Below are 11143 nucleotides of genomic sequence, written 5' to 3'. Positions count from 1 at the left end.
TGCAGTGCAGGAGCCCACCCCAGCCCCTGCAGTCCTGGGGCGTGGCGGGGGAGGGGGGGCGCGGCCCAAGGTACAATTAGCCGGGAGCGGAGACGCCCTCCAAGGCTGATTTAATTAGGTGACACCGTGCCAGGCAGGGATGCGGGGGGGAGGGGAGAGCAGGGTCAAAACATTTTGTAAAATTCTGTTTCACAAACGCTGCTGCTCCCCTCGGGGTAGGGAGAGATTACGGAGTCTTCGGTGTCGATCAAGGCTGGCAAGAGGCGGCCAGGAGCGCGGGGCATTTCCTCCTCCTCAGCCTCTGCTCTGGTCCCAGGAGACATTAGCAACTTCGGGTTGCAGGGCAGGGGTGGGTGACTGGGAAGGAGACCCCCTATAAAGGGAACAAAGTGCTGTCTGTCCAACGCACTCCCCTCACCCCCATATTCACCCGAATACTGTTAGTAGCAGTTTCAGGAAGTACCTACGTTGCAAAACAGCTATCTTTGCGGAGCAGGTACTCGGCCACTACTAAGGTCGGATCTTGGTTATTTATACGCTACCTCAGTTTACTCATCTCTCTAAAAACTAAGGACCGTTCTAGAGTTGATCTGAGGAACACCGGAAGTAGATATGTGATAGTAAGCACTTCATGGCTCATTACTACTACTATGATGTTATTACTACTAGGTGCCAGGCTAGCTGTTTGACATCTTTTGACCATAATCCTTACAACTGTATGCCACAGATTTGATTATCCCCATTTTACCAATGTGGAAACTGAGACTCAGAGTTTAAGTACCGAGCTGTGTCACTGCCCTGATCTAGACAGATCCAGGAATGGAACTCGGACTGGTGCCACTTCACCATTGTGCTGCTGAGCTGCCTGTTTTCCACCTGTGACTTATCTCAGGAGACCTCAGTGGGCCCACCAGCATAACTGCATGCCTTGCCCCATCGTGTCTGGCACAACCAAGCCTACCTCAGGTACCCACAAGTGTACATGGCACTGAGTAAAAGGAAGCATGCAGCACATGTACACACATGCACACACACATGTCATCAGAGACATACAGGGTCACCCTCCCCCAGAAAGATGCTCCCACACTCACCACATCATTTAGAAGTAAAGCAGCGTGCACAGAGGTGCTTACCTGCCATCGATCACCAGGGAAAGGGGATTATCAAATGGAGAAACAGTTATCCCCAACCTCACAGGAGAGATGTAGTCATGCACAAATATACAAAGCATATAGCACTTTCACATACAAATACACCAAGGTAGTAAAACATGAACTTGTACACAGACACACATTCAGGAAGATAGTTTTTCCTTCTTCTTCTTTTTCAGGAAGATAGTGCGGGTTTTTGTGGGTTTTTTTGGTTTTTTGTTTTTGTTTTTTTGCAAGACACTATTGACACAAATACATACCGAGATACATAGCCACAATACACCCACTACCACACACTGTCACATACCATCTCATGGAGAGGTGTCGTTCCACACCCACACACAATACCCCCACCCTTGAGAGATGGAGCCAGGCATGACAGAGAGAAAACCAGTCAAAAACCAGTTCATGTACATATGTTCCCCAGATCAGTGGAGACAGGGAACCATAATCTCACAGGCTCACAAACATACAGTGGTTTCTCTCAAACCCACTGGGAAGCTGGCTTCAACCCAGGTTTCCTGCCTCCTGAAGTCTTCAGGGCATGGGGGTCAATTGACTCCCTTCTCCTCCCTCCTCCCAGCTGAGCCTCGGGCAGTAGGGACACAGTCCTCTAGCACACATGGGAGGGGACACTGGACAGCCAGTCTTGACACCTTGTCTAGCACCAGATCCAGTCCAAGCTGGGACCAGCCACTGAGACTTGGGGGACGTTCTCCCATCTCCCAAATTCACTCCCACCACGATCCCAGTCTCATGCCCCAGCATCGGGGAACAAGGGCTGTCGCCTCAAACCTCTCCCCACCTGTTGTCACCTACCTGTGCAGGTGCTCTGTCTCAGCAGCTCAGAGCTCCAGCCTGGGCAAGATCCCGAAGGCAAGTGGGTGGAGCCTGGTTCCATCCTTTGCACCCCCCAGTTCTAGCTCCCTCTGCAGCTGCCCCCTCCTGCTCCAGCCCCCCAGGGCAGCCCCTCCCTTCCCACTGCCTGCTCTCCCAGTGCTGTGTCTCCTCTTTGAAAGCCAGGCTAGGGACTGGGGGGAGGGGGGAAGATCCCAGGAGAGGAAGTGCATCTGACGGGCCGGCACCAAACCTGGGGGGCTGCAGAGGGGAGGGAGGAGCAGGGAGGCTTCTCATTGTGTGAGGGAAATTTTATTTTTAACAGATGCTAAGGCAGATGGCGCAGAATTAACAGAAAATGGGAGAGGAAAGAGAGGAAGAACATTACTGACTCCGGAGAGAGTGGACATTAAAAAAATAAAGAATAAGGGAATGAAAACAAGTTTAAGTGCTCTCTCCGGGGGGGTGGGGGGGGTGGGAGGGGAGCTGAGAGGCAGAGAGGGACAGAGCAGCGTGGTGATAACCAGAGGCGTGAAATTACAAAAGTAAAATTTGTGGGACTCGGGAGGGGTTGAGAAGGCCCCAGTTTCATTGCAAAACTCACTCAGAAATTACTGATGTGATGTTTGAGCTTTTATCATTAATAATAATCGAGAGGGGAGGGGAAGACAAAAGGACTCATGGGCTTGGAGGGTTTGAGGCACCAGGAGAAAAGATGCTTGAGCCATGGGGGAGCGGATGAGAGAAGAGTCATCTCTGTGACAGAAAAAGGAAGGGAAGAGAGCAAAACTCAGGGAGGTACAGCAGAGACAAGTGGAGAGACAGAGGCTGAATAAAAAAAGGAAGGAAAGAAAAAAAGGGGGGAGGAGAAAGAAGAGAGGCTGTAGAAAGGATACCACAGCAGGGGGCTGGGGAATGAAAGGAAACTAGACAGGAGATTCGGAGATAGAGCAGTTGAGACAAAGGAACAGAAAAGAACAGAGACAGTGATGGAGACAGAGGGCCAGAAACATGTCCACACCAGTGGGCAAGGAAAGTAGCTCCCAAGATGAGTGAGTAATGTTCAAAGTGACCACAAGCAGGGGCCAAAAGAAACAGGAGGGAGAGACAGAGAGGGAAGAGCAGAGGCCTAGACAGACAGAGAAACGCATAAAGAAAAAGAAAGGAAGAGTGAAAGACACGCGGAGGGAGTGAAAGAGACAGAAGTGGAGAGAGCAAAACTGAGACTTTGAAAAGGACACAAAAAGAGTTCAGGACAAATTTCAAAAGACAGAAAGAGATTCACACCATCAGGATGAGAAAGAGAGGTGAGATGGAAAAAGGAGGAAAGAAAAACTGAGCCAGAGGCACGGAGAAACGGAGAGGCTGTGGGGGAGGCGACAGAGAGGGCAGGAAGGGAGGAGAGGATAGGAGACAAAGAGGAATGGCCGTTTATCTCTCCTCCCAAATTAATTGAGGCTACATCAGCCTGAGCCACTAAAACGGAGCGATTATGAATGGGTTAGTCACAGGTGGAGTTAAAGGCCTTCAGAGGGATATTAGCCAAAATTGAGTGGCTTTTAATTTCTTTCTAACGAGAGACTGTGGCTGGGGAACCAGGCACCGCCTCCGCTCAACTCTACCGCTAAACACGGCGTGGGGGCAGTCCGAGCCACTCGCCACCTGACCTGTGTGGCACAGGCAGCCAAGTGGAAATGGCCATGCTTGAAACATGCCTGAAACATGTCTGTGACATGGCACACAATGTGGGGCAGCCTAATGGAAGGCCAGTAGAGATGGGGAGGAGGGGTCACAGTCATAGAAAGTGGCCAGGTCCGGGAGTATGGGTAGAGGCTGAGCAGTCTGCAATGTGAGGGAAGGTGAAAGGGACAATATACTGCCATTGGAAAGTCCTGCTATTGTCACAGAGCTCTCCAATGATCCCTGCCCCTACTTGGAGGAAAGTTCCATGGACCAGGACTGCTTTTCTCCATTGTGGAGAAACCAAGGTCCTGAGATGAAAAGAACTGCGAGTTTACACTATGTGTAATGATGCCCTGAACCTAAAGCAGATGGTGAGGTGGAGAGAGCACAGAAACACGAGTCCAGGGACCTGGGTGTGAGTCTCAACCCCCCTCCTAATTCATGGCAGAACCCTGGGCATCACCCCTTTCACGGGCCTCAGTGTCCCCATCTATAAAATGAGGGAATGAATGTCTCAGATCCCTTCCAGCTCCAATATGCTGATTCTATGCAGGTGGACTTCCTCTCTGAAGTCTTATCCAGGGGTCTGGGCATAGGAGATAGGATATGTGACCCAGACAAACATTTGTGACTGCTAGAACAAGGTGTGTGTACCCAGGAGGGTACAAGTCAGAGAAAGTGCAATGAGCTTCAAATGGTGGGTAAGCAGGTGATGAATGCTGAGCCAGGATGCTAAGGCCTAAATGAGGCCTGAGGAGAGGGAACAGCAGCATGGCCAGGAGGGGCCAGCAAGGGGGTGGCTTGAGGTAAGTCATGAATGATGATGAGGGTAGAGGATGTTCCTAGTGGGGACACCAAGAACAAAGGTGCACAGGGTCCACCCTGGCTGAAGCCAACCCTACATGAGTATACGGTGGGCAAGGGGAAGGGAGGAGAGAGAGGAAGCGGTGGGGCATGGCTCGCAGGGCTATGAGGCTTGAGGGCACACAGTAGGTTTCTGAGCAAGGGCAGGAGAGTGTTTGGGGATTTGTGTACTAGGGGAAGGTCACTATGGAACAGGAGTAAGAGGGGAATGTGGAAGCAAGCCAGCAGTCAGAGAGCTGTTGTAAAAGGATGGGTGAGCCCAGGTGAGGAGGAGAGGAGGGGAGAGGCAGAAGAAAAGAGATGGCAGGACTTGGTAACTGACAGGATGTGGGGCTGAGGATAAGACCGAATGGACGATGAGCTTGGGGTGTCAAGGCCAGCACTCTGGTGAGAGACATTGGTGTCAATAGCAAGGTGACCAACCCTGGGTAGGGGCTGAAACAGACACAAAAGTGTTGGCTTCAATGGGGGCTTGCCTGGGGTGGGAATGGCTGGGGGGGGGTGTCAAATGGGGAAAAAGAAGACAAATGTAAAACTTCAGACAATAAAAAAAAGTGTTGGCTTCCAGCCAACAGAGCACAGCGAGGCTGAGGTGAGGCAGTGCGGTTCAGTGGGAAGTACATTCATCTAAGCATCTATGGTATCCAAGTGTTTGCTTGCCTCAACCACCAATTAGCCATGAGGACTTGAACAAGATCCTCCCCACGTCTGGGCCTCAGTTTGTCCGTCTCTAAAATGTGCGAGTTTGTCTGGGCTCTTGTTAAGTTTCCCTCTAAGACTTAGAGTCTAAGTCAATGGTTCTGAGACTCAAAGACAAAGCCAGGGCAGAGACCTGCATGGGACAGGGACAGGGACAGGGACAGGGACAGGGACTAGAAGAGAGACGGGGTAATCCTCACTGCCCTCAGGTCCCCAGAGCCAACAGCTGCGCCCCCTCCTCATTGAAACCCTATTAACACTCAATTAGAGGGCCTGATGGGCTCCAGCCGGAGAGCCCCTTCGCTACCTCGCACAGACAGTCCCCATTCAGGGCTCCTCTGATGGGCCCATGGGGAGAAGGCTTCACTCAAATTTATAACTAACCGCAGTGGCTGCCCAGCCGGCCTCTCCTGCCTCCTCTTTCTTCTTCCTCCCCGGGTGGAGCCCACAGGGTTGGGTGAGGGTAGGGGTGGGGGCAGAGCCCACGCTGGAGCCCCAGAGATGAAAGTGAGCAGGCCCTGGAGCAGAGGAAGTGGGAGGGGAGAAGTGAGGAAGAGCGTGTGAGAGTGTGTGAGAGAGAAAAATGACAGGCCCTGAATATTGGGCGCCCTCACTTTAAATCAAGATAAAAGACTGAAGTGGAAAATGAGAGTCCAGAGAAACCCCGGACGGCTCGGGGCGCTAATGGAAACACATGGCTGCCGGCTGCGGGCTTGTCAGCTTCCCCCGGCGCTGCCATTCCCGTCTGATAATCCGGCCTGCCATAAAATTAGACTAGCAAATACCTCCTGACAAAGATGCATGTTTCTCTCTATTGTGCCATCATAAAAAAAACTCCGCTGGTGACTCGGGGAGCCGCAAACTTCAATTTAAATTTACAGTGCTGCGGAAGGAAAGTGATATGCACTCAAAAATTTTAATAACCTATTAAGTTACGACTTCAATTTCATTTTATGAATATTTTCCTTGGGGAGCACGGCTATCACAGAGAAAGATAGAAATTTAAAAAAGATAAATAGTGCCATTAATCTCCAACATTTCTCTTCCATTATCCTTGAAAATTAGGAGTTATTTTTGTTCAGATCTTCATGTAATTAGCTCCCTCCACTTGATTCACTAGCCAGAAAATGACCATGTTCAGAAAATTAAAAATTTGTCATTAAGTGGAATTTAACATAATATCATTTATCTTTATCTATTCCCCAGCTGACAGCAGGAAGCCTTGGCTGCCTTACCGGCTGGTGTGTCAGAGTGGGGAGGGACTGCGCAGGGGAGACACTGGGAGAGACAGAGACAGAGACCGAGGGAAGGAGAGAAGCCAGCAGGGAGGTGGCCAGAGTGAGAGTGAGGAGGCCTTGGGAGCTGAAGTGTCAGCCATCCTGGGGAGGCAGAGGAGGCCGAGGGTGGATGGAGAGAGGAGGTGGAGGCAGAGGAGGCTGGTGTCAGCAGGGACACAGGCAGGCGTGGGCCTGAAGGCAGGGCAGATGGAGGGGTTGGAGGTACAAGAGGAAAGCCAGGGGAGGACATCAGGAGCAGGTACCAAAGGAGGCAGGTGGCTGGTCAGTGGGCTGGGGTGAAGAAGTGACTTCAGACGACAGCAACCCAGCAGATGAAAGGAACTTCCAGAAAAAGAGGGCCGGAGGTGGGGCTAGAAAGATGGGTAATCATTACATTGCCTCCTCACCCCAGGGGGAACTAGACACCATCATTCTGACCACCGTCTGGCTTCAAGAAGAGACAGAGAGACAAAAAGAGCCAGTGAGAGCCAGAGAGGAAGTGAGAAAGTAAGGAGAGCCAAGAGGCAGGGGAAGTGAGACAGGGGCGGAGACATGAGACTGTGGAGGAGACAGGCTGACAGCAGGGCTCCCCTCATGAACTTGGCCCCAGGAAGGCTCCATGGTAGAAGCTCCCAAACAAGCCCTTGGACTTCTCTCAAGGCTGCCTGGCTCCCTCTCCTCCCCTTCCTCTAAACAGCCCCCACCCCAGTCCTCCCAAGTCAGAAATCATCCAATAAACCATCCAGACCTAGTCCTGGATGGAGAGAGCTGTGCGGAGCCTGAGAGACTGAGAATTGGATAAAGGGATTAAACAGCGGCACATTAGTGAGAGATTTAGAGTGTAATAAACCCATTTCATAATAATATGTGCGTTGGGGCCAGTGATCCATCATCGAAGGAGCCTGTCCATGGCAGAGGGGAGAAGGGGGACCACTGACCTGCTGGGAGGGGGAACCTGGACGGATGGCTGCAGTTTTTTCTCAGGGTCTCAGGATATGGGTAAGAGGTGCAGACTGGCCCCTGGGGCCAGGAAGGAGGCACAGGGACTCTGAGGGTACCTATGGCTCAAATAGCCACAGGAATCAACCTGGGGAATCGGGAAGAGGCCTGAGGACCCGAGAGACTGGCCTGTCCTCTCAGACTAGGACTTTAGCAGAAGGGTGGAAGGGTTCTGGGGGGGGGGGGTGTTGCAGGGGTCTGAAAACTGCAGAGTTCACTGCTCACAGACGGGACGTAGCAAGCTGAGGACTCCCAAATAAGCCTGCCCCTTCCATCCTGGTTTGGTCACGTACTGGCTCTCCGATCTGGCCAGTGACTTCACCTCTCTGAGCCTCAGTTTCCCATTTATCAAATGTAGGTACTTAGGCTGGAATCATAGGATTGTTAGGAGGGTTACCTGAGATAATGGGTTTAAAACTGCTCTAAAGCAGGAAATGCTGCGGAAACATTTTTATTGCTGTGACCCCCCCACCCCATTGGTGGCTCCCCACCCACAGGCTGCCTTGCCATGTCTTCCAGCTCGCTCATTGCCTGGGAGAGGTTTCCCTCCTGGAGGAGACTCTGAGCTTACTCAAGGGCAGGTAGGAGATTCAATGGTTGACTATTTAATCCGCCCTGTTAATAGGGCAGAGGAAAACATTCCCCTGCTGTTTATCTCCATTGAGGAAACCAGCATCAGGGATTAGAAAGTAAACCTTCTCCTGGAAAAGGGACTGAGAAATAGGAATGGGCCTGTTAGGTCTCAGTTGCCAGCCTTAAAATGCTGGGGAAGGAGAGTGGGGGGACCTGGAGATGCTGAGGCAACGGGGGTGCCTTCAAGAGGAGAGAGCAGGGGGGTGGGAAGGGAGGTTGGGTTTATTATGGGCGATGGTCTTGGGTGGCCCAGGAGATTGTGGCAGGAGAGAGGAAGAGTGGGGAAACCAGAAGTCACTTCTCCGCCATCCAGCCACACAGCCATCACCCTCTTGTCCCGGGTATATCACTCCCTGCCCCCATCCCGGAGAGGCCAAGTGGGCACAACCCTCAGCTTCACCTGAGAGGCAGAAGGTGCTCCCATAGGAGGGTATCATCTCCAATGCCAGTTCCAACCAATCTCCAATCTGCTCTCAACTTTTAGTTAACTCTCTGGTTAATTTCTAGGGACGCAGACTTCTCCCTGGAACCTCATTCCAATTAATCGAGTCTCCTGAACCTTTAATCCTGAAAAAGGTATCATTGATTCCTCCAGAATAAAGTTTCACTGATACCAACACTTTCCTCCCCTGTTAAATTGATCAAGGACAAGTTTCATCTGCCTGCACCATGCCCCCCGCCTCTCCTAAAGTCATTGCCAATTCTCCCAGCTTCTGCCGGAGACCTTCCAGACGCCACAAAAGAACAAGGGATGTTTTCTCCCAAAACTCAAGCTAACGCATCCTTTGCTTCTTCCTATAAATATTTATTATATGCCTACTAAAACCAAACACAAATATCCTGTATTACAAAGCAGGGGGTGAACCGTAAGTTCTCTGTAATACAGACACTCCGATGTACAGGGAGGGACGGATCCCACAGGCTGGCAGGGTCAGGGAGGGTACTGACGGAAGTGCTGCTGGAGCTGGGCAGGTATTGGCCACAACTTCAACAGGTGGAGCCAAGGGAAACCGCTTGGACAGAGAAGAGAGGGGCGTGAACAGACATGCAGAGAAGGAGGACAGCAGTATTTCGGGAGCACCCACTCTGTGCCAAGCATATGCTGGAAGCTTTCAGCCATATTATGTCATTAACCCCTCCCATCATTTTTAGAAATAGGTGTTGTTATCTCCAAGTATATAGAAGAGATACTGAAGTTCAGAGAGGTTAAATAACTTGCCCGAGGTCAGACAGCTAGTAAGCGGCAGAGCCTGGACTCGAACCCGGCACTTGTTGTCTCTGAAACCCTTGCTCTTTCCTCTACACTATGTTGCCAGGTGTGTTTGGAAAAAGAGGAGCAGCCTAGTTTGTCTGGAGCAGAAGGTATGTGAAGGGGAAGTGGAAACTGCCCCACATTGGGACTGCGAAAGCCATTCCTACAAGTGCACAGAGAATCTCAGCCTTGCTAAGAACACCCTTGGAATTCAGGAGAAGCAGGGACACAGGGAGAGGCAGTCCTCCAAGCACATGCTCCTTCAGTGCCCCCCCGCCAAGCCTTCCCATCTTGCCCTCTCCCCTACCTCCTTCCCCTCAGCATTGAGACTCTTCCTTCCATGCCCCACTTCTGGATCTAGTATCCTATTTTCCCCTTCCCCTCACAAATACCCCCAATTCCTGATACACACTTGTTGCTTCCCACCACCAATGCCCTCCCTGAGCCCTCTGCTCTCACTCACCAGGTCACCAATAACCTCCTCATTAAAAATAAAGTTCCAATGACTTCTTGTGATCCAGCACCATAGCTCCATTGTTTATTAGCTTGATAAACTAATTATTCAGTCTGAGCTTCAGTCTCATCAACTGTGAAATGGGAATGATAATAGCACCTACTTTATAACATTGAGATATAACTCAGTGAGATAAAATAAGGAAAGAGCATAGTATAAGATATATAGTAAGCGTTTAATAAATACTGGTTGTTATTATTTTTCTCTACCTTTCTTTTTCTTTTTTAAAAAATATATTTTATTGATTTTTTTACAGAGAGGAAGGGAGAGGGATAGAGAGTTAGAAACATCGATGAGAGAGAAACATCAATCAGCTGCCTCCTGCACACCTCCTCCTGGGGATGTGCCCACAACCAAGGTACATGCCCTTGACCGGAATCGAACCTGGGACCCTTCAGTCCGCAGCTGATGCTCTATCCACTGAGCCAAACCAGTTAGGGCTACCTTTATTCTTCTTGATTGCAAATCTTTGAAAACCAAATAAATAATGGATTAATCGACGATAAATGATACCCCATTACTTATAAAAAGACTCAAAGCTTCTTAGCTAGGTTCTTGAGACCCCCCCACCACCTTTGTTCAAACCTAGATGCTCCACCCACTTCTTCCTCGTGTGAAAAAATGTGTTCTGATGGAGGAATTTCCAATATGGGATCTGAGAAACCCTAATTTTTAAAGGCATTTGGAGGTTCCACAGAGATTTGGTTTTAGTTTTTGTATAAAGATATACTCTTCAAACCCTTAATGAAGGATCATACATTCACAGAAATGTTATGAACTGAATTATAACACATTACAGGTTACTATATGATAAACATGTGTGCTAATTGACATATTTTCCCTAATGATTAAAAAGCTAAAATCTGAGCCTTCATAATATATGCGAATAAAATACTGTCTTTCTCAATTTTATATATTGGGTTTGTTTTAAAATGGCAGGGGAGCTTTCTACAAAAAAAAAAAAATGTTTGAAAATTATCAGTAAAGACCTAGGTCCCAGTCCCTAGTATGCTACTTCCTTCCTTAAGTTTCTCAAGTACTTTGGGTCTCCATTTCCTCATATATATGTGCATATATATCAATCACACAGGTGACTGACAGTAGGTTTAAATAAAGAATATATGAGCCCTAACTGGTTTGGCTCAGTGGATAGAGCATCGGCCTTCGGACTGAAGGGTCCCAGGTTCGATTCTGGTCAAGGGCATGTACCTTGGTTGTGGGCACATACCCAGTA

The 11143-nt window shown here is 49.8% G+C and overlaps 1 long non-coding RNA gene across 1 annotated transcript in view; it reads right to left on the bottom strand.

The window, feature by feature from the left end:
• Window positions 1-21: 21 nt before the first annotated feature.
• The window catches only part of LOC102258320, a 21327-nt gene continuing 10205 nt past the window's right edge, over window positions 22-11143 (bottom strand). The window contains exon 4 of the long non-coding RNA XR_314666.2: window positions 22-373. This is a non-coding gene — a long non-coding RNA (uncharacterized LOC102258320). The remainder of the gene's footprint in view (window positions 374-11143) is intronic.

This window comes from Myotis brandtii, unplaced genomic scaffold (assembly GCF_000412655.1).
Source record: "Myotis brandtii unplaced genomic scaffold, ASM41265v1 scaffold902, whole genome shotgun sequence".
Lineage (NCBI taxonomy): Eukaryota > Metazoa > Chordata > Mammalia > Chiroptera > Vespertilionidae > Myotis > Myotis brandtii.
The sequence above is the reverse complement of the archived record's forward strand: the minus strand, read 5'-3'. Positions and strand labels throughout refer to the sequence as shown.